The sequence below is a fragment of the Ixodes scapularis genome, unplaced genomic scaffold, assembly GCF_016920785.2.
Source record: "Ixodes scapularis isolate PalLabHiFi unplaced genomic scaffold, ASM1692078v2 PGA_scaffold0__279_contigs__length_252992795, whole genome shotgun sequence".
Classification (NCBI taxonomy): domain Eukaryota; kingdom Metazoa; phylum Arthropoda; class Arachnida; order Ixodida; family Ixodidae; genus Ixodes; species Ixodes scapularis.
The window spans coordinates 218,564,388-218,590,731 of record NW_024609835.1 but is presented as its reverse complement, the minus strand read 5'-3'; the positions used below and the strand labels follow the sequence as shown (position 1 = coordinate 218,590,731).

Below are 26,344 nucleotides of genomic sequence, written 5' to 3'. Positions count from 1 at the left end.
GTATACATTCGTATAAATGTGGCTCGCAATCCGCGCTTTATGTCAAATACCCATTGGTTTGTTCATTGGACGCAAAATTCCTTTCTAGGTATACGAACTTCACTTCGGACATGAGGACATCATCCGAGAAGCATCGCATACCGATGAAAGTACTGGCCGCACCATCACAGTGCCCTTATCCCATGTCCGTCTTCGCCCTGACGCTGTACCGACGAAGCTCCCTAGCTGCCCGACCTACCTGTCTAGAGAAGCCACAAGAGGAGAAGATCTCGACTCCAAGCGGGCGCGCATGGAGCATGCTGCTATGCAAAAAGCTATCGCGGAGTCCGAGGAGATGTTTAACAGGGCACAAGAAAAGGACAAAGTCCATTCTTTAGGAGAACTAATCGGACACTTGCGAAGCAAGGAGATGAAGATTTGGAACATAATAGAAAAGGACGAAAGGCCTTTTATTATCCATATCGTCGACGATGAGGCCCCGTGGCTGAAGTACTCTGTCTGCGTAAAAGGAGACATGGGCGTGACGCTACATGTCATGAAACCGGCGGTAAAAAAAGTTAGGTGCAAATCTGGTCGTTCCGAAAATTGCTGACAGTAAGAAGGGTATAGTAGAACTCCTCGAAGGCATCGAGAAGTGGGACGGGGACCTGATTTCCAACTCAGTCAAGGAAATTCGCGAGGCTATTTGCCTACTGCTGGATCAGTTGTCCACGTCCCACGCAGAAGACGACGCCGACTCCATTAGATTTCTGCGAGGGCAAGTAAGCTAGTTCCTTGCAAAAAAAACAGCGCAGACGCTACTCTGCAGATTTCATGGTGTTCTGTTGCATTCTTTTCACCATATCGCCCCATGCGTATACGCTTATATACGCAGCCATGCAAGCGTCACTTTGCCGTATCCCATGACGATCAGATCGGTATGCTCCTCTTATGGCATGAGCCCTCAACAAGAGCATCAGAGCGAAGCATTCCTCAGTTACATGGCGAGAAGAATTTCTGACCTCGAAGATGACCAGCGCTTCGTCACCGTAATGGTAGACGAAATACACATCAAACCTTACTTTGAATACAAAGGGGGCAACATTACCGGAGCTGCGCGTAAAGGGGTACGGAAACAAAAATTGAAATGTTCAAATTTCGTTCGGAAATGAGTCAAGCATGACGGATAATAACCGTAAATGATAATCGCACGTTTGTATTTTGAACGATTGGCTATATTTTTCGTTCCAAACGGTGCAAGGCGAGCGGAGAGCGCGATGCGTCATGGGATGTCCGGCGCAAACAAAAACAGAAAGAAAAGATTTCCCGCGTTCGTGGAGTAGCAAAACAGGCGTGCTTATGAGCTTTGCCCTTGGTGGCGTTGTCAGCGTTGTGGGGTTGTCAATAGCGTCAGCGCGTTACAATTGAGCCGTTCGAAGTACCCGTGGGGTGACGAGCGTGTGGCTGGCCCAAGGAGCACGTAGCTTCCACAACACTGTCAGCTTAGGGCTGAACGGGGTGGGGAAAGCAACTTTTGTTCGAGTTTTGAGGGACGGGCTAATCTTCTAGGGGGAGAGTGGCTTTTTTGGTTGCACGAACAAGGGTTCGAGAAAGAGGGGAGTCCTTCCTTTCCGCGTTCTTGGGCCGCTTGGTACAATGACTCTATTTTCTATCCATAATTTCATGTCAACGCTTACAACAACAACACGCGATTTGTGAGTTGAGCTAGGAGGAAAGCTAAAAAGGAAAATGTTGAAAATCCAAAAGGCGGCGCTGCTCCGAAGGAATCTGCTGCGTCACGACTACGTAGCAGATTCCACAACGTTGCTAGACTACCTCTCAAATAGACTCCACGTGCATCCACCAGGTGCACATTGAAAGTTCGTTCATTTAGCTTTAAAATTTGTTTTCTTGTGCTTTTCAACCGAAGACTGGTGCTTTTGAGGTTAGGGTGCAACATTCAACACATTAAAGCCAAAAAATGAGCGTTGAAATTTCATTTCCCTACCCCTTTAACTCAAATGAAGCTGCAAACTGTGCGCTCGTTTTCATGGTGCGCAGCCTGAAGTGCAAATTCAAAGAAGTTGCGCACATCGTGCCAGTGCACAGACAAGATGCGGAGTTCCTGCACAAGATGCTGAAAGATGTGATTTGCGGCTGGAAAAGATTGGGTATCGCGTAGTGTGCGTCGTGAGTGACAACTATGTAAACAGAAAAGCAATGTCACACTTCGAATCGCCCGCTTCTAACAGAATTGTGTATCAACACCCATCAGACCCTGCAAGGCCGCTGTTTTTCGTTATAGACCCGGTACACATACTAAAATGCATACGAGACAACTGGATCAACCAGAAGAATGACCAAGCTTGCTTCTACTTCCCTGAGATGCAAACAAATGCGGCACTCAGAGCGCATGCAAACAGCGTCATTTTCGACAATCAGGGACCTTCACAGTAAAGAATGTGACCAGCTGTTGAAATATGGCTATGAGCAATCGAGAAAAGCCCTTTGCCCGTCGAATATTGAAAGGCGGAACGTAAAGCTTGCCTTGCAAATCTTCAATGATTCCTTGCCTGTGGCGTTGCGTGCTCTTGGAGCGAAGCACAACCTGTTCTCATTTGAGGCCACAGCTACTTTCATCGACATCATACTCAAGTGCTGGAAAATTGTGAATGTGAAAACTCCGTGGAAGCGTGATCAGTAATTTATGTGAGAGATGCAGGTAAGCCGTTCCAATCTTTAGAAGTTCGCGGAATAAAAGAAGCATAATAAACGTTAAAGTGACAAAATGGTCCACCAACTTTGTGACGATGATCAAGGCGTGCTAAAACAAAGTATGGGGGATTTTAATTCCGGCTTTGAGGGAAGGAACATGGTGGTAGATTTTATGAAAGAGGGAGATTCGAAAAACCATGCGACGATGTGCGCGGGTTGGAAGTAATAATATGTTTTTCATTGACGTTACGCTCGAGGTGCTGTTATAGTTGGCCAGTATAAAACGCGTAGCTCTGTTCTGAACACCTTCAAGTGAGTTGATGAGGCAAATGGTTGAGGGATCCCAGATGGAAGCTGCACATTCGAGCTTAGACCTAACTAGTGTTTTATAAAGAGTCAGTTTTAATGACGACGGAGCTAAAGGAAAGTTACGTTTGAGAAAGACAAGCATTCAGTTTGCGTTGTTAATCACGTAGTTAATATGAAGTTTCCAGGAAAGGTCGTCGCTTAAGATCGTGCCTAGATACTTGTAGGAGGCCACAAGTTCCAGGGGTGTGTTTTGAATATTATAAGCGGTAGTAAATTTGGCTTCGCGGGCTATGCGCATGATTTTGCATTTGTTATTGTTAAGCTCCATTGACCAGAGTTTGCACCATCTAAATATGGAGTCGAAGTCATGTTGTAGTTTTCGCGAGCCCGAGTCATTAGTTATCACACGATGAATAGCACAATTATCAGCAAAGAGTTTAATTGAAGAAGAAACCATCTCATGCTAGTCATTAATATAGATCAGGAAAAGTAAAGGCCCCAAAACTGCTCCTTGGGGTACGCCAGAAGTGACAGGTGCGGAGGAGAAGTTCATGCCGTTACATGTTACAAATTGCGAACGATTTATTAAAAATGATACCAACCAGTTAAACGCGTTAGAATCAACGTTGAGTTTACTTAATTTATGCAATAAAAGTCTGTGCGATACCTTGTCGAGCGCCTTGGCAAAATCTAAGAATATGCAGTCCACCTGATATCCCTGATCAAATGCTGAATGAAAATCGTTAGTGATAGACAGTAGCTGTGTTTCACAGGACAAAGATTTCCTAAAGCCATGTTGATTTTGGGAGAAAAATGAATTTGACTCTAGGAAGTTATTAAATTGTGTATAAATTATATGTTGTAGAACTTTACAGGGAACGCTGGCTGCGAGATAGGCCTATAGATGATAGGAAAGTGCTTATCGCCAGATTTATGCAGAGGAATAACTTTACCAATTTTCCAGTCGCAAGGTACCAATGTGTCAAGCAATTGCTGAAAAATATAGGCGAGAATTACAGAGGAGTACTGAATAGTAGCTTGAAGGAAGTTCGAGTTAGTTTCGTAGACACAAGTAGCCGATGACAGTTTTAGGCCATTTAAAAGGTTCAGAACACCATCGGGGCTGATTATGATAGGGCCCATGAGTGGGAAAAGATCAACATTGTAGCTTGGGTTCACATTGCCTTGGGTGCTAGAAAAAGATCAAATGAACACTTCCTGAAACATAGTGGCACATAATAATAATAATAATAATAATAATAATACATTTATTGTATGGAACACAGCACTGTTTGCGTGACGGGCGCATGAAAGCCAAAACAAGGCTTGTGGGATGCTACCCTAAAATTAACACTTTAAACATTACTAAAAGAAAATAAGACAGATTGACATACACACGTCCTTAGAATGTCCCAAAGTCAAAGTCAGCAGTTGGGTGCATGCAACACACAGAATCACACCTCCAAATACTGATGCAAGTACATGGATAAGGTTTAAAAGAACTTAATATAAAAAAATAATGATAATCACGAAGACCAAAATGTCGCGCCTGATAAGTAAAAGAGAAAAAAAAAATAGTCAGGCGAAAAACGAAATTGCAGTACACGGCGTCCAACGAGCGATTGTCCAGGACGTCCAGGCTAAACAAGTGCAACCCACACTGGAAAACACTAAACAAAGTAAAACAGAGATCATCAAAAACTCATACTTCTAAGTGATTTCTTAAGTTTACGGAGTGAGGTAAGGCCTAGAAGCTCGGGCGGCAACTGTGAGAAATTGAACCTTGTGGTACACTTGCTTTTAGTTTTGTTCGTGAGCTTTGAAAACCTCCAGCAGATACCAGCTGGGAGCGATTTTCAAGATAGCTCTGAAAAAAAGAAAAAAAAGTGCCACGGAAGCCTATGCTGTGAAGTTTACGTAAAAGTAACGAGTGACTAACGATGTCGAACGCTTTAGATACGTCCAAGAATAGTGTTGACGTGACAACGTTTTTTCAAAACCAGAGTAAAGATAATCAGAAAAATCTTCCAGAAGGGGCTGTGTGCCCTTCCCATGCACGAATCCAAACTGAGTAGGTGACAATATATTATATTTATCTAAAAAAGACGTCATTACCTGAAACACATGCTTTTCGAGTATCTGCACGATTATCGGTAGAATAGAAATCGGTCGATAATTCTCGATGTTATTTTTGGCACCACCTTTGTATAGAGGACGCACTATTGATGTTTTAAGGTTGTCGGGAATCGATTTAGCCTCAATAAAGCCGTTTAACATCAAAAGAAGGACCGCTTTGAGACTGACATAGTTTCTGCGAAGATTGGAGAGACGAATGTTGTCAATTCCAGGCGACTTGCTTGGCTTAAAGCTAAACAAGATCGAGTGCAGATCCGTCTCTTGGAGTGGGAAAAGCAACGCAGAGGAGCTGACAGTGTTACCAATAGGAGTTGGTGGATCTCTCACCTTTGCAGAAAAAGTAGCAAAGAAAGCGTTGAAATTTTCTACAACATGACATAAATTACCGCCAAAATTTTGCTTCATTGTATTGTCGATAGAGTGGCGCGTGCTAGTTCCACGGAACTCATTAATCATGACCAAGTTTTTCGTGCATCTGAACAAAATTCTGCGAATTTTTTCTGGTAGTATTTTCGTTTGGCAGATCTAATCATTGCGTTGACTTTGTTGCGAAGGAATTTAAAGTCTGACTTTAATTGCACGTTGTTAGGTGAACGACGGCATCTAGCCCATAAAGCATTTTTATCGCTAATTGCTGTCAAAATATTTGTATTTAGCCATAAGGGGTCAGGGTTACGTTTTTTTCTTGTACACCTCTTTCCTACAGGTATTATAGAATTTATCAAACAAAAGAACAAAGTTTTTATATACGTCAGTGTGGTGGACGGACTCCAGAAATCCGATCCAGTCATATGACGAGACTAGCTTATCAAAGGCACGATTGTCTATGCTTGTTATTTTAATACGGCCCGGTAGTTTGCGCAATGCCAAGTTACCAAAAGAGCACTGACAGGCCACAAAGTAGTGGTCAGCAAGTTTTTCCGTAATAAGGGACGATTTAACGATCGACGCAGATGTTCTGATGTTGATATGTGCAGGAGCAAAGTAGTCTGTCTAATAGAAACTCTTCACGAGTTGGAGCACTAATAGTGCACTCTACCCATGCGTTGACAAGATGGTTAAGTATTTGCACACCGTAGATTTGGTTGTGCTTAAAATGTCAATAATAAAATCTCCTACAAGGCATAACTGGTCATGCATGGTGAGACTACTTATGTAAGTGTCAAGTTCTTCCAGAAACGATCCAACGTTCGTGGAAGGCGGTCTGTAGACTGCCAAAAAACATACCGAGGTTACCGCGTTTCCTAGAGAAAGGGCGACACACTCTGCGTGATTGAAGTACAAAAAAATATTAGTAATAGACCACTTCTCATTCACGAAAACCGCGATGCCACCTCCATGCCCGGAACACCGCGTGTAGAATTTACCTATATATCTTGGTAAAGAAAATTGATCTGAAGCAACAGAGGAAATGCTTATTTCTGTTAAAACAAAGACATCTACCAGCGAACTAATATCCCTTGAAATTATCTCGAATTCATTCCAATGCTTTCGTATAGTCCTTATATTAACGTGTAAAACAGAAAAAGAGTGGTCATGACAGACTTCAAGAAACTTTCTGAAAGACGGAAAATCTGAAACCTGAGCGAAGTTTGTCATGCAACTAGATAATATTTTGAAGGTCTAACTTATGGTTGATCCTCACAGGGAGAGAACCCTCCGTCTTTCTGGCGTATATCTTAGCCCTTGTCACCCACATGAATTTATAGCCTCGCTCCTTTCCTCTCTGTCTAGCCTGCCAAACAGCTCCTTGTTCGCACGAGTCAGGTTGTCGTTTAAGTACAATTTGGGGAAAGGACCAACCTGACTGAGTGAGGGAAGCTTTCCCCGCGCTCCCATCCACGATTCCTTCATGCTGACCGAAGCAAATCGAATTAGAATCGGCGGGGCCTATTCACGTTTGGCAGGCAAGCGATGTATAGCGAGTATATCGGTTTTGTGGAAGTGAGAGATGTTTAGCTTTTCCGCGAGAGACTCAATAAAGGATAATAGGTCTTCTTTAGGCGAGACAGGAAGTCCGTGCACTTCGAGGTTGGAGAGACGACTGTGCTGCTTGTTGTCGTTGAGCGCGCCCCGGATCTCCTGGATTTCGGCTGCTTGTATCTGCACAGTTGACTTTAGTTGCGACAGTTCGTCCTGGAGACCTTTGCCAGTTTGCTCGTTGGCTGTTGCCAGCTTGAGAAGACGGTCATAGTCAGCGGAGAAGAAGTCCATAGACTTTTGAATTTCGTTGACTGTCTCTCTCAGGCTCTCAACCTTCGGCTTTACCAATAAGAGTTCGTTGAGCTGCGCCGACAGAGACAGGAGGGAATCTACACTTCCTTTCAGGGTGAGCAGCCCATCCGGCTTCTCAGTCATGGCAGCCAGCTGAGCAGATAGATTCTCCACACCCTGCGAGGCTTTGACCCCATCAGGTGGTCCCGCTTGACTCTCTTTTCCACGGCATGTCCGGCATCTCCACTTGTCACGCTTAGATTGACCCATAGTGGTGAACGTCTTGTCGGCGATACCGGAACAAGTCTGGCCCAAATGGTAAGCACCTATGCAGTCTGCGCACGACATGTGCCTTCCATCGGTCTCCACTGACTTGGTACACGCCACCCGCTCGATGGTTGGAGTCAGAGTTGAATCGACGCGCAGAAAGGTGGCGAAATACGTGTACTGCCGTTAGGCGCGAGAAATGCGCAGCGAAGTAATGACCTAAGCCAAGGAGGCAGGTAGATAGTCAGGATGGCTGCCGGTCTCTGCACACTGACGGCACGACGGGCGTTGAGAGCAGAATAAGGGAAGCTGGATACCCAATACATTAAACCTGACGGCGAATATAAAGGGCCGAGTCAGACCGCAGCTGAGAAGGGTGGGAGGAGGCATGAGACGCCACGATACCTGGTCATAGATGCTCGCGCAGGCATTTCTTGGAGCGTAAGAGTGGCTAGGCCTCACGGTGACAGAAAGCTGCAGCCAGCTCTTTTGAAGATATCCCGTCGAAGATGATCATGGCAAGGTCAGCACAACTCCAGGCATCAAATCTTCGTCCGCAGGAGTATGCCAGATCACGTTTTTCTTGCTTTCGAGGGAAATCCTCGGACGGTGAGAACGATCACCGGGTCATGCAAACATCTTCTTCTTCTTTCGTTATCATTGATTCATTCTTCTTCCTTCGTTATCATCAAGGATTCATCGATCAAAGTTTCGTCGGTAGTTTTCAATAAAATAGACGAAGACCTATATCGATGGGACAACACATTCCAGAACTTACGCGGGTTATTTTTTAACCTGGAAGGTAGTAAGGAGAAGAAGTTGAACTTAGCAGACTGAACAGCATTCTTGTAGCACTGAGCAGCACTGAAATAATTCTGCCAGCGAACTGAGCAGGATGTGAGCCTCGCAGCTCTAAATAAATGCTTCTTTTTGTTTGACAATCTCAGGTGCACCCTGTTGAACCACGGATAATTAGAGTTTACGATTATGATTATGAAAGGTTAATATTTCTCAGTGAACAAAATTATCAGTTCCTTAAAGCGCGCCCAGTTGGATTCAACAGAACATTCCTAGAAGTTACCCTAAAAGGTATCTAAAATGCATAATTCAATATTAATGGCATCATAATTAGCTTTGCTGTAGTCCCGAATGACTTTTCTTTGGTTTTTAACACAAATTTTAGGAACTCTCAGCGTAAAATGTAATAACCAATGGTCACTGAGGCCAGGTAGGTATATGATTGGACCAATCAGGTTCGGCATCGTAGTCAAAACAAGATCCAAAATGTTTGAAGTCATTTTAGTTGGGCTATGAACTAGCTGAGTAAGATGAAAATCAAAAGGCACACTTCAAAACTTCGAGCAGTCTGCTGAAAATGGGTCAGAGTTGGGATCTCCTGGGCCTCAAACAATGATAGGGTAATTAAAATCACCTATCAAAAGCAAGGGCGTATGAGGAAAACGCGTTGTAATCACATTCAATGCATCGTGAAGTTTATCAGCAAAATCAGAGACATATGAAAGGGGACAATAACAGCATTCCAATATATATTTTTTTATGTTGAACGTTGATACACACCCAAATTATTTCCAAGGGGCTGTTATTATTAACAACAAAAGATGGTATACTCTTAATGACTCCAATTAGCACGCCTCCGCCTGTTCGCAACTCTGTCCTGCCGAAAGGTAGCGAATTGTTTTTGTCCTGGGAATAATCGGTATCCCCGATTCTTGCCGACAGCCACATCTCGGTGACCACAATAATACTAGCATCGCAGGAGTCAATCGCAGAATATAAATCATCACCTTTATTTAATAAGCTCCGTATATTTGTAGAAAGTATAGATACGTTTGACAAGGAATGCAGGTGGCCACTACCTCTCTGCAATTGCTAGGTAGGAATGGATACGCTTTCTGTTGCAGTAACGGTTGTGCCACGGCGTGGACCACTGTTGGAGGCATGTGGACGAAACAGTTCGGTGTCGGTTCCCGATTCGCGGTCATAGACGTAATATTTTCATTCAGATATAATTTGTTGTAGTTTAGCTTAAACGTAGTTCCATGCGATTTCCCGAACTCGATTAGCTGCCTTCGGGCCAAACGAGTCGAAAAGGAAAAATCTTCGCTGATACCGATATTGTTTATTTGTTTACAATACTGAAAGCCCTTTCGGGCTGTTTCAGGAGTGTACAGCAATAAAACAAAAGAAACAAAGAACCGAAGATCAAGAACAATCACCACAATACAATCATTTGAGTACAATTGCGGTTGAACAACGCCACCGAAAGTCACCACCACCAAAGAATACTAGTATATCTCCGGATACAAATCACATAATACACTTTCAAACTTATCGGCACTATCAATCCCAACAAAGAGGGGATCCAAACTATTCCACTCCTCAATTGTTTTTACGAGAATAGAGCACTTAAAAACATCGAGATTTGTGAAATACGGCTTGACTCCAAACTTGTTATTAACTCTCGGTGACCTTCTACCAGAAAGCTGTATATAGTCACTCGAACTGTTATAATGCCCATTGTAGAGTTGATGGAAAAATTTTAACCTTCCAATTTTTCTCCGCTGACCCAAGGTTGGCAGCCCCGCTTTTTTTAAATAGTTCTGTTACCGATTCCGTGCGGCGATACTCTAAACAAACAAATCTTACTGCAAGCCGCTGGATACGCTCAAGTTGTTCTATTTGATATTTGACATATGGATCCCAGATCACGTACGCGTATCCAAGAGATGATCGAACTACAGTCTTATATGCACATAATTTAACTTCAGGTGTTATATATTCGAGTGTCCGTCTTAAAAACCTAAGTTTTCGCAAAACCGCATTACAGGCATTTTCTATATGTACCTTCCAGTTTAGATCGTTAGAAATTGTGACTCCTAAGTATTTAAAAGTTTCGAATCCTTTAAAAAGTGCATCATTACAGGAATGCCGAAATATAATAGTTGACCTCTTTTTCCTGATTGTTACAAAAGTTGTCTTTTCAAAATTTATCTTTATATCCCATTTGTGACACCGCTCGTGCATAATCATTTACGTGTCATTTAATAGCACTTGTTCCCTTTGTGAATTAACTTTTATGTACATTAGAGAATCGTCTGCAAAAAGGCCGACTTCAACAGACGGATGATTTTCATTTGCAATGTCATTTATATACGCAAGAAACAAAATTGGCCCCAAAACAGAGCCCTGAGGCACACCGAAAGTGACTGGCAGTAGCGTGGAAGTTTCCCCCGCGATCTGAACAAATGGAAATCTGTTTGACAAGTAAGATTTGATTCAAGAAGCAATAGGCGTACTTACCTCTAAATCCAACAATTTGTTTAGTAGCTTCGAGTGCGTGACTCGGTCAAATGCTTTTGACAGATCAATTGACATCACATCTACTTGACCACGCTCTTTTAAAAAGATGCGAAATAATGAATCGTATCAAATAACTGGGTGACAGTTGATAACTTCCTTCTAAAACCATGTTGTCTTTCGTAAAACAAGCAGTGCTGTTGGATGAACTCTGTGAGATGTTTACAAATAATATGTTCGAGGAGTTTGCAGGCAGTAGAAGTAAGAGATATCGGCCAATAATTTGCAACATCAAGTCGGCTCCCGAATTTATGAATAGGGACTACTCGCGGAAGTAACCAGTCCTTAGGCAGCGTCCTCTGTCTCAGTGACGCTTGAAAAATAAGTACTAAAAACTCAGTAACTCTTAGACAGTAGCGCCTCAAAAATTCATTTGGAATGTTATCTAGACCCGGTGCTTTTTTAAACATCGACATTCAGTAGCATAGAAAGGACACCCTCATACGAGACTACAATCTCTGTTTCAGGCAGGCCAGCAACATTAGTTATGACACTTTCATGATAATTATCTTCGGTAGAAGTAGAATGAAAAAAACTATTAAATTCAGTCGCCAAAATTGCTGGATTGCTGCATACTTTTCCATCTTTTATGATTTCGTTAACTCTATGTTCCTTACAATACAGATACTGCCAGAATCTGCGTGGCGAATTGCTTAAGTAATCGTTCAAGGTAGTCGAATAGAACTCTGTTCTAGCACCCTTGATCTCTGATCGTACTTCACGGCTTAGACTAGCAATCTCTAGAGCGTTCTCATTTTTCTGCTTTCTTTTTAGTTTTAGTTTACGTTTAAGGTGAACCATGTCCCGTGTTATCCATGGATTAGACTCGTTTCTTTTTATTGTTTTTTGGAACAAATCTTGCAAGTCAGTAAGTGACTGCTTTTGAGAAATAGCCCCATAAATAATCTGCGTCATTATTTTTATCTATGCGGTCTAAAGATAGTTCGAGAGAATCTAATATTGATGTACCGTCAGCTCGTGTGAAATCACTAACAATTTTAGGGTCCGTTTTCTGAAAGCGTAGACTGCCCAACTGTATTGTCAAGATAACTATTTTATGATCTGAAATTCCGTGCTTTACACACACTTTGTGATTTTAAAAGTAATCAGATACCAGTCAGATATCTAATAGAGATTTGCATGACCCCTGAATTCTGGTTGGTTCGTTAACTACTTGTGTCAGTCCATATTTAAGCATTATATGAAACAAATATTTACCATGTAATCTATCCGCTCTGCCTGGGCTTAGTTCGTGCCAATCAATATGTGACAGGTTAAAGTCGCGGGTTAGAATAATTCTAGTTCGATTTTTCACAAGTGTTTTTAAAGAATCGTCTATTTTCTCGATAAAATTAATTCCAGTGCCCGGGGCCTTATACACGCCACCAATTAGGAAGACCATCTCGTCAAAGAGTAGTTTACACCATACGCTCTCATGGTCGTTAATATCAGGCAATGCCTCATATTTTAAGAGTCCCTTATGAGAATGGCAATGCCTCCTCCTCTAGTTTCTCTATCCTTCCGTAGCACGCTGCAGTCCCTTCGAAATAATTCGGAGTCGGCGATGTTACTATGTAGCCAAGTCTTGGATACGTCAATAACATGTGGATTATGCTGAATAAAAATATATTACAATTCCGGTGCTTTGTTTAGTATGCTTTGTGCGTGTATTGTGATTATTCAATCATCATTTTTCCTTTTAGGTCAATTTGGCTGAGAGGCCATTGGTATGACGCGCGCATTCTGTTGAATGCGTGTGTTCGTTACAGAATCCCACACGTAAGCTACGCCAATTACGAAAAGTTTGTCAAACACAAGTCGCACTTTATCTCCGTTCTGCTTTTCTTGTCGTGCCGAGTTCGAAAGTTGCCGTCGCTTTTCCGCTGTCTCTTTGGAACAGTCATCGGACACGCTCACGAGAGTATTTTTCAGTTTCTTGCAGTTCTTGAACACCAGCTGCTTTTCGGTGTAATTATACATCCTGAGGATGACGGGTCTGTTCTTATTGTGTCGTTTCGGGCCCAAACGATGGATTCTTTCAACAGACGTCACAGTTACACCATGTTGTCCTAAGACGATATCTCTTATCACTTTCTGTTCCAAATCTGCAGCTCTCTCCTTGTTCGCTTCTGGAATGCCGAACACAATCATATTGTTTCGCCTCTCTCTATCTTAAAGGTTACTTGGCCTTTGTTGCTGCAATTCAATGGTATTTTCTATCGAGGCAACTGTGGCATCAACGAGCTTATTTTTATTTTATGTAATCATTTTTGGGATTTTATCTAGTCGACCAAGCCTATTTTCCATTGTCCGGAGCCTATTATCCACGTTTCTTTCGTTTGCTTTAATTTCCGCTATATCTTTAGCTATTTCCTTTTGTTTGTCTTCCCCGCAGGGGGCACCTGTGAAAGCAGGTGTTTGGAGAGTGGCGTATCCACGGACCCCGAGCCATGCGGGTTCGCCCGCCCACGTCTGGCTGTACGTGGGTTTCCCGTGTCCGGGGAAAAGGGCATCCTGGTGGTTGAGGCGAGCCCGGAGTAGGTTTGGACCCTTCGGGGCCCCCCGGGTGAGGCAATACACCACTTCGGCCCCTGCTTCTGGTAGGCGGGAGTCCTGGCTTGGCCCGACCAGGATGATACAGTCTAGTCGCCTTTTCTTCTACTATCCCCTCCGATCTTTTACCTTTGTCTTCTCCTTCTTTTCACTCGTCTCATTTCTCTTCTTTCTTCTTCAACTCCTTTGGCGGCAAGGGCCAACCTTGGGTGGCGACAGAGCCCTTGTCCAGAACCACATTTGGCTATAGAAACTGGGCAGCACTAATAGAGTAACGTCTTCAGTCAAGTCATTCTTGTTATGAAGCGCTACCTATTCCCTTGTTGGGCTCGGTGGTGGGCGGTGCACCACAGTTTCCGGAGACCATTCCCCTCTTATGGGTTCCAAGCAAAAAACCTGATCGGCCTCCGAAGCACTTTCCACATTTCTGAAACAAGACAACTCAAACGATCACTTTACAAGATTTTTCATTCTACATTCCGACGACTCTTCTATGCCACTCTCAAGACTGTCTGCGTTCCTTGTTGCCAAAGTTCTTTAAAACACACTTGGGGCAAAATATGAAGCAAAAAAGCTTTTTTCCGGTGATCTTCTTGTCGAGATTTATGAAAGGTATCAGACAACTGCCCTCCTCAATCTGAATATGATTCATGATCTCAAAGTGACCGTATCTGCACACCGTACGCTGAACACCATTCGCGGTGTGATATCGGAGGATGATCTCATAACCAGTTCCGAATAGGAAATCGTGGAGGGTCTAAGCACTCAAGGTGTTGTGGCCGAAAAACGAAATAAAATCCGTAAGGATGGCGAGGAACGACCTACAAAACATGTCATACTGACATTCGAGAAAAAACTTGTTGCCCCCTACCGCAAAGGCGGGTTATATTAACTGCAAAGTGCGGCCATATGTCCCGAACCCGCGTCGCTGCTTTCGTTGCCAGCGGTACCGTCACGGTTCACGAGCTTGACGCGGTCGTGAAACCTGTGTCAGGTGCAGCGGCTCTGACCATACTGCTGACGACTGCAACCTCGAGTATAAATGTGCAAACAGCAACGCCGACCATCCTGCCTACTGTCGATCATGTAACCACTTTAAAAAGGAAAAATAAATACTTGCTCCTCAAGGTGAAAGAAAACATTTCCTACCAGGATGCAAAGCGCCGCCTCTCTGCTTTCCAGAGAGGATCTTTTGCCGAGGTGGTGTCCAGCAGAGGACCTGCACCGTCTAAGGTATCGGTGGCGACGCAGGTGTTTTTTTCAGACCACGGGAAGCCACTGCGGTCCTCTACGCCCAGGCTGAAGCTTGTGCTTCCTGGGCATTTTATCTCAGCTGCGAAAGCAGCAGATTCACCTAGTCGTACCAATAACATAGGTGCCGCAGCAGCGCCGGGGGTCACACCTTCGTCCCCGCCTCCTGGTCCCTCCCCTCAGGCAACGGAGCGAGTGGCTCGCTCCTCCTCCTTGGGGAGGACTTCTCCGTCTAGGAGGCAGAACGTCCCACATCCAACAGACGACACCGGCGGGACTGTGGGCCGAACTAGCACGTCGACCGCTGCCCGATCAGGTCAATGCAGGAGCCGTGGGTTGCCCCTACGATCCCTAGACAATTCTAAGGCCTCCGGTAGGCCTGCCAAGACGTCCCTAGAAGCAGAAAAAACTGCAGAGGCAGGCGATCTTTCTGCCCCAGGGCCAGATCCAAAGGATATGGAGTGGCAGACCCAGAAACCAGAACATAAAGGGAAAACATCAGTTATCCCTCATAAATGAAGCATCACATACATCACCTCTTTTTTCTATCGCTCCTCTGATAGTTAAGTTTCTATAAAAAATGACGGCGATCATTCAGTGGAATTGCCGAGGTCTACTGAGGAAATTCGATGATATCGAGTTCCTCCTGGAGCAACACCGCCCACATGCTTTATGCTTACAAGAAACGCATCTCAGTTCAAAGAATACTAACTTTCTTAGACGCGACCATATTTTTAGAAAAGACCGAGAGGATGCGTGTATTTCTGCAGGAGTTGCAGTGGTTGTCCCAAAGCACCTTCCCTGTTCCGAAATCGCTCTTAATACTGCGCTAGAGGCAGTAGCGGTGCGTCTCCTCCTTCACAAAGTAGTGACTGTTTGTTCCTTATACATTTCTTCTTCTATTACTTTTTCGACAAACGATTTTAATGATCTTTTACTCCAACTCCCGGAGCCCTTTCTTTTACTTGGAGATTTTGATGCCCACAACTGTCGATGGGGTAGCGACCACGTTGACGCCCGTGGTCGAATGATAGAATCAATTTTACGTCTCACTATCTTTGCCTTTTTAACACGGGAGAACCAACCTATTTTAGCCCATCCTCATTATCATCCTCGTGTATTGATCTTTCCATCGGTAGCGCTTCCATTTTTACTTTTACGTGGGTCGCAGATACTAACCCACATGGAAGCGATCACTTTCCAATTTTCTTGAAAAACAACTTTCCCCCTAAGTCCGTGCCGATGCGGACTGCCCGTTGGAAGTTCGAGAAAGCAGATTGGTCTGCTTCTACCGAGGCAACGCAGCTTGCATGTACATCATTTGAAAAAAATCTCGGTGGACCAAGTTACAGAACTGTTAAGTGAGTCTATTCTTTATACAGCATCTCTTTCTATTCCTATTACTTCCACGCATTGTTGTGACCGTAGGCGTCCGAGTGCGACCACATGGTCGCCAGGCAGAAGGAACACAACCACCCCGTGTGACAGCTCGCCAAAAAGTGTCGTTAATCTTAAATCAACAACCGGAAGAGGCTCCGCTTCCGGTAGTCCCGCAGCACAACACATGGGGTGCCATCTATTGCCAGGTATCCTCACTACATCTCCCATTCCAGCTCGAGGGAACTTTACCTCGTGCTTTCACCAGTTCAGTCTTTGCGGAGGCTTGACTTGCCGCCCCGAACGTGTGACGCGTATACCCGAGGTCCAACGAGTCAAAAGGTCCAATAGCCACGTGACAGCCGAGTCAAGAGGTCCAACGAGTCAAAAGGTCCAATTCGAGTCAAAAGGTCCAACGCGTCAAGAGGTCCAACGAGTCAAAAGGTCCAATTTATGTCAAGAGGTCCAACGCGTGAAGAGGTCTATCCAGTCATGAGGTTCAACGCGTCTAGAGGTCCATCGAGCCTTATTTTTATCCTCTCTGTTTATAATGATATTGCTATTAATGGGGGGGGGGGGTACTGCTTGTGACGGTTTCTGACTGTTTAAAGTTTAAACTATTTGAATTATTTTGGACAATACAAGTACTACATAGCCATTGGAGACAAGTAGACAGATACTATTTGCCACAAGGTATATGTATTTGAGTGTTAAATGATGGATAGTGCTGGTGGCATATTTTGGACTTTAGAAGTTTATATCTGTGTTCCAGTTTCTCTGTTCTAGGACTCAGTTATGCCATTTCTACGGAAGTGTCTCTTAAAATCCCGAGATATAAACTACAAATGTACCTCAACACCTCGTGTTTAGCCTTCCCTTTCATGTATCTCAGTATTTGTAATCGCAAATACATCCTTGGGTAACTTTGTCCAGTCCCGGGTTCTCGTATGTTCTATTAAAAATATGATGCACTACTATTTTATGCTTTAGTTTTTATTCACTGAGTTCACTGAATCACTAAAGAGGTAAATAACACAACTTAGAAAGAAGCTCAAATATCATTGGAGGGCGTCTTTAAAGAGATACTTCAACAATATTTGAAATATTCCCGTCGTGTTCAAGAATAGGTTGAAAATGATTCGCAATATCCGTAAATGACAATCGGACGTTTGTATTTTGAGCTTAGTGGCTATATTTTTTGTTAAAAACGGCCCTCTCTGGGCAAGCGCTCGGAGAAAGCCCAGCGGAGACCACGTGAGAATCAACGCAATCGTGACGTAGGTCGTCTCATGACGAGCAAAGCTACAGCGAGGCTGACGTCGAGAGGATGGCCTAGTCGTTCCAGACACCGAAGTGGCTGCTTTTGTACGAATTTTGAGTGACGGGTTAATCTTCTATAATCTTGTAGGGGGACAATTGCGATTTCTGCGACACACAAAAGGGATTCTTAGGAAGAGGGGAGTTCCTCTTTCCCCTCTTCTCTCGTCGTGGCCGGAGGCGAGACAACCTCCGTCACTAGCTGTCAAAGTTCCTAGACGGGCATTACAAGCGAGTCGTTAGCGACATCCACCAGCTGCTCTTTGCTAATCGTTTAATTCGTTTTAAAATTCATTTTCATGACTTTTTTTAACAAGATAGTGGTATGTTCGATGTGATGCTGCTCCTTTGAACACATATAGACCAAAAAATGAGCGGCGAAATTTCGTTGTAGTATCCCTTTAAACGAGCCCAGATTATGCCACTTGGCGTCCAATAGAGTGTTGCTCATGAATCGAGCATTGTCTTCTTGAAACGTTGTGACCGGTGCAAGCTATAGCGGGTTAATTTGGGCCGTTGGCTTACTCAAAAGCAGGGAACAGCCAAAAAGATTAATGCTAGCTATATGTAACTCCTTTACTGCTCATAATGTAAAAATAGCGCAAACAAACACAGACGAAGGAAAAGAAACACGCAGACGGTACGGTACAAGCGCTTGTACCGTCTGCGTGTTTCTTCTCCTTCGTCCGTGTTTTGCGCTATTTTAACATTATGATCAACGAATACCAACTAGCCCAACTCTCGACATTAATTCCTTTACTGCTCTTTATTTCTGAGAATGCGGTAAAATAAATCATGAAACTGAACGTTTCATAATTAAGCATTCTTGACACGAATTACCGAACACTTGTCTGTCAATATCATTTATTTTTAGTGAATATTACGCGATGTGTTAGTCGGTTCGAATTGTATAGATGGTAGGTTAGTTGCTCAATAATTTCTAGAAAATTGGATTATAAAGACTAAAGTCGATTGAAGAATTGTTCGTGTCGGAAAGCACGTAGATCTTTGAAGCCGATAGATCTAGTGTGTCCAGTGCTATAGTTAAAATAGGCCACGGCGAAAGGAAAAAATGAGTAAGTTTACACGCCACATCTTCGCCAGGCCAAACTGTCTCTTCAAGCTCCTCGAAGACCAAGGACTTCAAAATATCAATGAGGCTATTTTGACGGGACTTGAACAAATTATATCAATTACTACAACTTTTAAAAATGATGACACAACAATTAAGGAAAAAAAAACTATGTTCATTTATCCTGACGTCAAACGCCGTAGTAGTGCTTTAATGTGATGGTAGACGCCTAAATAGCAAATAACTATGGACATATCTTTCGTATGTGACGGAAGATGTGTCCAAAATGGTTTTACAATTATTTCGAACCCGGGTGTCAAAGTAATCACTTCTTAAAAAAAAAAAAAAAAAAGGCTTTTCAAATTGTGAAATGTTAAGACCTTTCCGGTTGCGTGTTCGATATTCGAGGGGGAGAGCAACACGGGAGATGCAGATTTACGACTTTGGGGTCAGGGGTAGAAGAGCGAAGTCACAAAGGCCCCCGACAAACGAATGTTACTATAAGCTTGACAGTTTATAACAACAATGATTTCTGGTGTTTACAAATCCAGTGCCCAGCATGCAATCCCCAGAGCCCAGCGCGCGCGTATCTGTCGCTTTATAAACCAAGCTAATCACGGGTGATACGCACGAGCAGCGATTACATCACTGGCCAGAAACGATTCATCAAAGCCGTGTTCGTGAGATCCCCCCTACCGTGTGGAAGTCTTCACAACTCAACTTTTTGTTCTTTTTTCGACATTTTTCTTGTCCGCCTTTATTGTCAGCATCTCTGTTGTCTGCTCTTTTAATGCGTGAGCATTACCTGGCTCAGTCAGCGAAAAAGCCGTCGGCAAAATCCCTCGTCGAATTCCGTGACTTGTCCAACACAATCCAACATAGTAAAAAAAAAAAAAAAAAAAACTGGTTGCGTGTTATTTTTGGTCACGTGATCTCCCTGTTCCCGTGATTTCTCTGATCACGTGACCTATCTGGTCAGCTAGGTGACCAAACAAAAAAAAAACACAAAAAACCTAGAGTTTTTTTTGGTCACTTTGACAAAAAAAAAACTGGTCACGTGACCTCCCTGGTTACGTGAGTACGAAACCATTCCTTGCCTGCTTTTGAACCTAGGCCCTCTTGATCTCGCAACTAGCGCGCTATCCGTTGCGGCAGGACAACTCGGAAAAAGCTAATGCTCGCGTATTCTCACATCGTAAGGGAAAGCTTAGGTGCCCTCATAATTTTTGTTTCTTATTTTTTCCTGTACTTATTTCACACCCCTTGCCTGTACATATTTCACACCAAGAGATGCAACGAGTCAAGCTATCCAATATTGCACCTCTTGACGCGTTGGACCTCTTGAGACATCGAGGCACGAGTCAAGAGATCCAATATGGGTCAAGAGGTCCAACGCGTCAAGAGGTCCAATATTGGACCTCTTGACTCGTTGGACCTCTTGACGCGTTGGACCTCTTGACTCGGAATCCCCGGTGGGGAAGACTGCCGTGTAGAACTGGGCACCACTGCTGAATCGCCTGTTGATTTTTCGGCAACAGGAACTGGCCCGTCTGAAGTTGCAGGCTGGGTGCAAACAAAGTCGCTTGGCTGGCTGGGAGTACTGGGCGTAAACGGCACCAAGTGGCGGCGGTTGCGCTGGACAACCCCTTTTGGCGTCTCGACCACGTAGGAGCGCGGCCGCTTGGCCGGGCTCAACACCCTAGCACCACATGGTATATCTTGTACCCACACATCTTCCCCTGCTTCCAGAGGGCGCAGTGACTGGGCGGTGGCGTGACGCCTGTTGAAGTCCTTGCGTTGATGGCTCTTCACGCTCTGGTCCCTGCTCTTGACGAGCTTTGGCGACGGCCACTTCGGCATCAGTGATACATGTAACCCTGGCAGCCTGGTCCGGATACGACGACCCATGAGCAGCTCCGAAGGGCTGTAGCCGGTCACTCCGGGTGTGTCCCAGTACACCATTAAGGCCATGTGCGGAACCTCTGCCTTCACGGTTCGAACACTTCAGTGTTCGAACCATGCGCTCCGCCTCGCCATTCGCTTGCGGGTACCTCGGGCTGCTCGTACAGTTGGCGAACCCGTACAAGTCCGCGAAAGAGTCAAATTCCGTTGACGAAAACTGCGGACCGTTATCCGAGACCACAGTCTCCGGAATCCCAAAGCGGGCAAAGCAACTCTTCATAGTCGCGATGACGGAGCTTGATGTTGTGGTCGCAAGACTGACCACCTCGGGGAAACGGGATTAGTAGTCAACCATGACCACATAGTTGCGTCCTTGCAGCTCAAAGAGGTCAACCCCGATACGTTGCTAGGGGCGATCGGGTGTAGGAGTCCCGAGAAGCGGCTCGCAGCGCTGAATCCTTGTTTGGGCACAACGTTCACACGTCCCCACCAGTTGCTTCAGCTCGCTGTTCAAGGTTGGCCACCACACTGAGTCGCGAGCCCTTGCCTTGCATCTTCCCACGCGTTGGTTGCCCTCATGGAGTGATGTTAGCATCTCCTTCTGAAGAGTCTGAGGAACCACGATGCGACACTCCTTCAGCAACAGGCCCTCGAAGGCTGTGATGTTGCCTCGCTCCTTCCAGAAAGCCCTAAGATGAACTGGAATGTTAGACACCTTTTTGGGCCACCCATCCTTGCAGAATCGGAGTAGGCCGGCACAGACTCCATCCTCTGCTTGGTGCTGGCGAAGGCGATCGAGGCGAGTGGATGCAAGACTTTCGATGTTCTTGAGCAGTGACCCAACGAACAGCTCGACTTTGTCTACTTTGTTGTCGGCAGCCTGTACAGGAGCTCGGGAAAGGGTCTCTGCTGTCGCCAGGAGCTTCCCCGGTACATAGAGAAAATTGTACTGGTAGATCATAAGCCGCATCCTCAGGCGCTGAATGCGAGGAGGCATAGTGTCCAGTTCTGCAGATCCCAGCAGAATGACGAGGGGTCGATGATCTGTTTCGACATCAAACCTCATGCCACGGACGAACTTGTCGGACCTTTCAACGGCCCATGTGACGGCCAGGGCCTCTTTCTCCGTCTGGCTATACCGGGTTTCTGTCGGTGTAAGAGATCCCGAAGCGTAGGCAACGGCACGACGCTCTCCCGATGGTTGGTCCTGTAGCATAACGGCTCCCAGTTTATACGAACTTGCATCAGCCGACACTGTGGTATGGTACGAAGGTTCGTACTTGGCCATACAAACTTTGGAGCTCAACATGCCCTTAAGACGATCAAAGGCAGCCTGCTGACTGGGTCCCCAACACCAGGCACTGTTCTTTTGGGGAAGAGCACGAATCGGCGTAGTCACGTCGGACAGGTGAGGAAGAAAACGGCCTACGTGATTAGCCATGCCGAGAAGTCTCCTGACACCACTGACGTCCGCCGGGGCCTCCAAGTTGACCAGGGCCTGGACCTTGTCTGGATCGGGGCTGATACCATCTGCGCTGACTGTCACTCCCAAGAACCTAACAGCGGACGCTGAAAAGACGCACTAGGCTCTGTTCAGTTTCACTCCGGCACTGCTGAGGCGACACAATACTGTTGCAAGACGCCGGTCATGTTCCCCTTGGGTGCGTCCGAAAACCAAAGTGTCGTCGATCATGTGGAGGACTCCGTCGAGACCCTCCAGGATCCTCCCCATTTGACGTTGGAAATACTTCGGAGCGGAGCAAATTCCAAAAGGAAGGCGACAGAAGCAGTATCTGCCGAACGGGGTGATGAAGGTCGTGAGGAGCTGGCTTTCGGCAGATAGTTTGATCTGGTGAAAACTGGCTGTAGCGTCGAGCTTGGAAAAGATCCGTGCAGGACTCAGACGTCCCAGGATGTGCTCCACCGATGGGAGGACGTGACGCTCCTGCTGGACCACCTGGTTAAGGCGTGTGAGATCGACACAGATCCGGTAACCTTCAGAGGACTTGGGGACGACAACGATACCAGAACACCAGTCCGTCGCATCGTCGACTTTGCGGATCACACCGTCAGCTTCTAGCTTATCCAGTTCTTCGCGGCCAATGTTATGAAGGGGAATCGGAATGCGGCGAGGAACGCTGAGGGAGAACGGCTGTGCTCCTGGCTGGAGTCGAATCTCATACTCGTCCTTCAGCTCACCCAACCCTTCGAAGATGTCGCTGTGAAGAGGGCTCTGCTGGTTGAGACTGGACAGGGCGTCAACGAACTTCACCACACCCAGCTTCTGGATGGCAGGAAACCCCAAAAGAGGCGGGTCTTGCGACGGCAGGACATAAACCCGCTCCACTACCGACTTGCCTTTCCAAGTCAATGTGGCTTGGAAGACATACCTAAAACAGCGCACACACACAAGAGGAAGAGAATAGACACAGGAAAGAGCGCTGACTCCCAACTTATATATTGTGAAAGAAGGAGAAAGAAGAAGCTTCAGGTTTGAAACCTACGCGCACCCACAGGGAAGGTACCGAGAACTGTAAATGGGTGATTGCCCGGTCCAGTGAGTTGCCCTTCAGGCTCTTGGAGATTGCGAGGTGCTCCGGGAAACGTGCTTGGCACCACCGTGACTTCGGTTCCGGAGTCCACCTTGAAGTCGACGTCGTACCCGTTGACGGCGACCTTGACAAACTTCGCTCGGCCCGCGGTCGAAACGGCATGTAAATGAACAGTGCTCAAACTTTGTTTCCGCTTCTCGCAGACGTCTTCGAAGTGACCCTGTCGTCGACAGTAGTGACACTTAGCTTGTCTAGCCGGGCACTCGTTACAGGGGTGCGCTTGACGGCCGCAGAATCTGCAGTCCTTGCTGCCTTCTCTCGGCGACGACGCCGAGTCTCGCTTGGGAGACGTCTTGGGGGCCGGTTTCCGTCCTTTCTTCCCACGTGCTTTATCTTACTTGAGCTGGTCATGTGCGACGGAAGCTGTCTCGTCACGAAAACCGGTCTCCCGCGCCTTGACAGCGTCTTCGTGGATGCGTGCTTGTAGCCGGGCCTCGGCCATGGTGAGGGTCGGACAGCGGCAGAGCTTGTCAGAGAGTCTCGAGTCGAGAAGTCATACGACGAAGCGGTCTCTGATGAGCCTGTCCTCGACCTCTGTGGACGGATAGTTGCACTTGCGGACGAGTGCTCGAAGGGCCGTAAAAAAACTGTCGACGGTTTCCCCTCGTTCCTGGACCCACTGGTGAAAAAGCACGCTCTCGTACACTTCGTTCGGTGGATGCACGAAGTGCGTTTTGAACTTGTCTGCTACCACAGCGAAGGACCGCTATTTCTCTGCGGTGAGGCTTAACGTCTCAAGAACACGCCGCGCCTCTTCGGATCCCATAGTGTACAGTAACGCCCGCACCTGAACTTCGTCCGACGCTTGGTAGAGGCCTGACGCAAAGCTGAAGTCTTTGAATTGTAGAAACCATTGCGGCCACTTGTCGGGGTTTGCGAAATCAAATTTGGGCGGTAGAACCAAGCTCGGGAGTGAGACGACGGGGGCGGTGGCGGCTTCCGTTGTTTTCTCCTGCGACATGAAGAGGAACGCTGCGACGGTGACGAGAAGGCGGAAAGCGTAGCAGCGTGCGACGCGAAGACGACAAGAAGCAGGGCTAGCTGTGAGCATAGCAGGAGGACGTCAGACCGGGAGGCCGGCCACTTCTGACACCATGTTGTGACCGTAGGCGTCCGAGTGCGACCACATTGTCGCCAGGCAGAAGGAACACAACCACCCCGTGTGACAGCTCGCCAAAAAGTGTCTTTAATCTTAAATCAACAACCGGAAGAAGCTCCGCTTCCGGTAGTCCCGCAGCACAACACATGTGGTGCCACCTATTGCCAGGTGTCCTCACTACACGCATCTCCCTCGGAGACCCAAGCCGTGGTGGAATGAAGAGTGCACTGAATAGAGAAAAAAAAAAAAAAAAAAAAACAGAGCGTGGGGTATTTTTCGACGTTACCCCACGCAGAGTAATCTCCTCGCGTTTAAACAAATAAAACCTCGGGCGAGATACATTTGCCGCCAGTCTAAGCGAGACAATTTCCAGGGGTACGCCTCTTCAATTAATTGCACTGCAACACAAAAAGAAGTCTGGGATAAAGTTCATCGGATCGAGGGACGATACCATGCTTTCGCAGTCCCGCTTCTTTCCCACAATGGGATCTATCCAGAGAGCCTAGAGGGTCAGGCCAATCTTCTTGGTCAGCATTTCGCTCGTGCATCAAGTTCCGAAATCTCTTCCTCTTCATTTCTTCGATACAAAGAGCAAGCGGAAGCGCATGCCGTGAAGACCTCAGGTGGTGTTCGCGAGGCTTACAATCAACCCCTCAAGCAGCACGAGCTCGAAATGGTCCTTCGCTCAACTAAGCCTTCAGCTCCTGGACCTGATGGTATCCACTACCGGATGCTTACTCACCTTCATCCTTCTACGCTACTCCTTATTTTGTACCCCTTCAATCGCATCTGGCAAAAAGGTAGATTCCCACTGGCATGAAGGTAGCCACAGTCGTACCACTTCTAAAACCCGGGAAGGACGCTTCTTCCGCATCTAGCTACCGCCCAATTGCCCTCACCAGTTGCCTAAGCAAGACATTTGAACGCATCATTAATAAAAGGCTCATGTACTTCTTAGAAAAACAAAACATTTTAGATAAAAATCAGTGTGGGTTCCGTTCCTGCCATTCCACAGTTGACCACTTGGTTGTCTTGAAACCAGAATTCGTGAGGCTTTTGTTAATAAACAACATTGCGTATCAGTGTTTTTCGACTTGAAGAAGGCATACGACACAGCATGGCGCTATGGAATTTTTCATGATTTGTATGAAGTAGGGGTACGTGGCGGGTTGCTTGCTATCATAAAGAGCTATTTATCTGAGCGAACCTTTTTTGTGAAGTTGGGCACTGCTCTCTCCAGAGAATTTGTTCAGGAGGCTGGAGTTCCGCAAGGCGGTGTCTTGAGTGTTACTCTCTTTATAGTCAAGATGAACTCACAAGCCCGGTCTATACCTCCATCTGTGTAATATTCTCTTTATGTAGACGATCTCCAGATATCTGTTTCATCATGCAATCTTTACAGTTGGGAACGTAGACTCCAAGTTGCAATCAACAACCTCTTGAAGTGGGCAGACGAAAATGGTTTTAGGTTTTCTCCTAAAACAGTGTGTGTTTGCTACTCTCGGAGAAGGGGAATCTCTGTAGAGCCTACTTTACGAATGCACCAGACTCCCATCCCAGTAAAGAAAGAGCATACATTTCTGGGGCTTATTTTCGACCGTCAACTGTCCTTCATATCTCACATAAAGAATCTGAAGATAAAATGTAAAATGATAAAATAAAAAGTTCTGACGGCCTACAGGAACTCTCTACAGGACCAACTCAAGCAAGCTTGGAAGGTGTGTGACACTATTTGGACATTAACACGTGGGGAAAGTTATGGCAATACTATTGAGTATTCAACCTGGCTGCGATTGTTGTCGTCAAAAAGGGAGGCGCTATGGAGTGGGAGCAGAAGGAAAGCTATAATTTCCGTGTCAAAGCGAACTGCATGTGAGGCAACGAATGTTAGAATTAATCGCCAAGGAATGCCTTTCAACTTGTCGGGAAAGCAGCTAGATAAAAAGACAGAAGCATGTCTGGGGAAGGGACCGAAGTTCTCCGTTAACGTGAAGCCATCTAAGGTGGATATAGTATCTGATGTGCTTGAAATCACGAAGAAAATTTCTGATCAGGACAAGAAAAAAGTTTTTATTGATGAATCAATAAGGAAGGTCTCAAGGATAGTGGATCAGACGTTTTCGAGGGATAAGGTATCCTGTAAGATGTTCAGGGATGTAAAGA

At 45.7% G+C, this 26,344-nt stretch overlaps 2 pseudogenes; one reads left to right on the top strand and one right to left on the bottom strand.

Moving 5' to 3' along the window:
• The first annotated feature begins 409 nt into the window (after positions 1-409).
• Positions 410-2,436, top strand: LOC121047821 (annotated as a pseudogene).
• A 1,742-nt stretch (positions 2,437-4,178) lies between these two features.
• On the bottom strand, positions 4,179-7,497 carry LOC120845307 (annotated as a pseudogene).
• Positions 7,498-26,344: the final 18,847 nt, after the last annotated feature.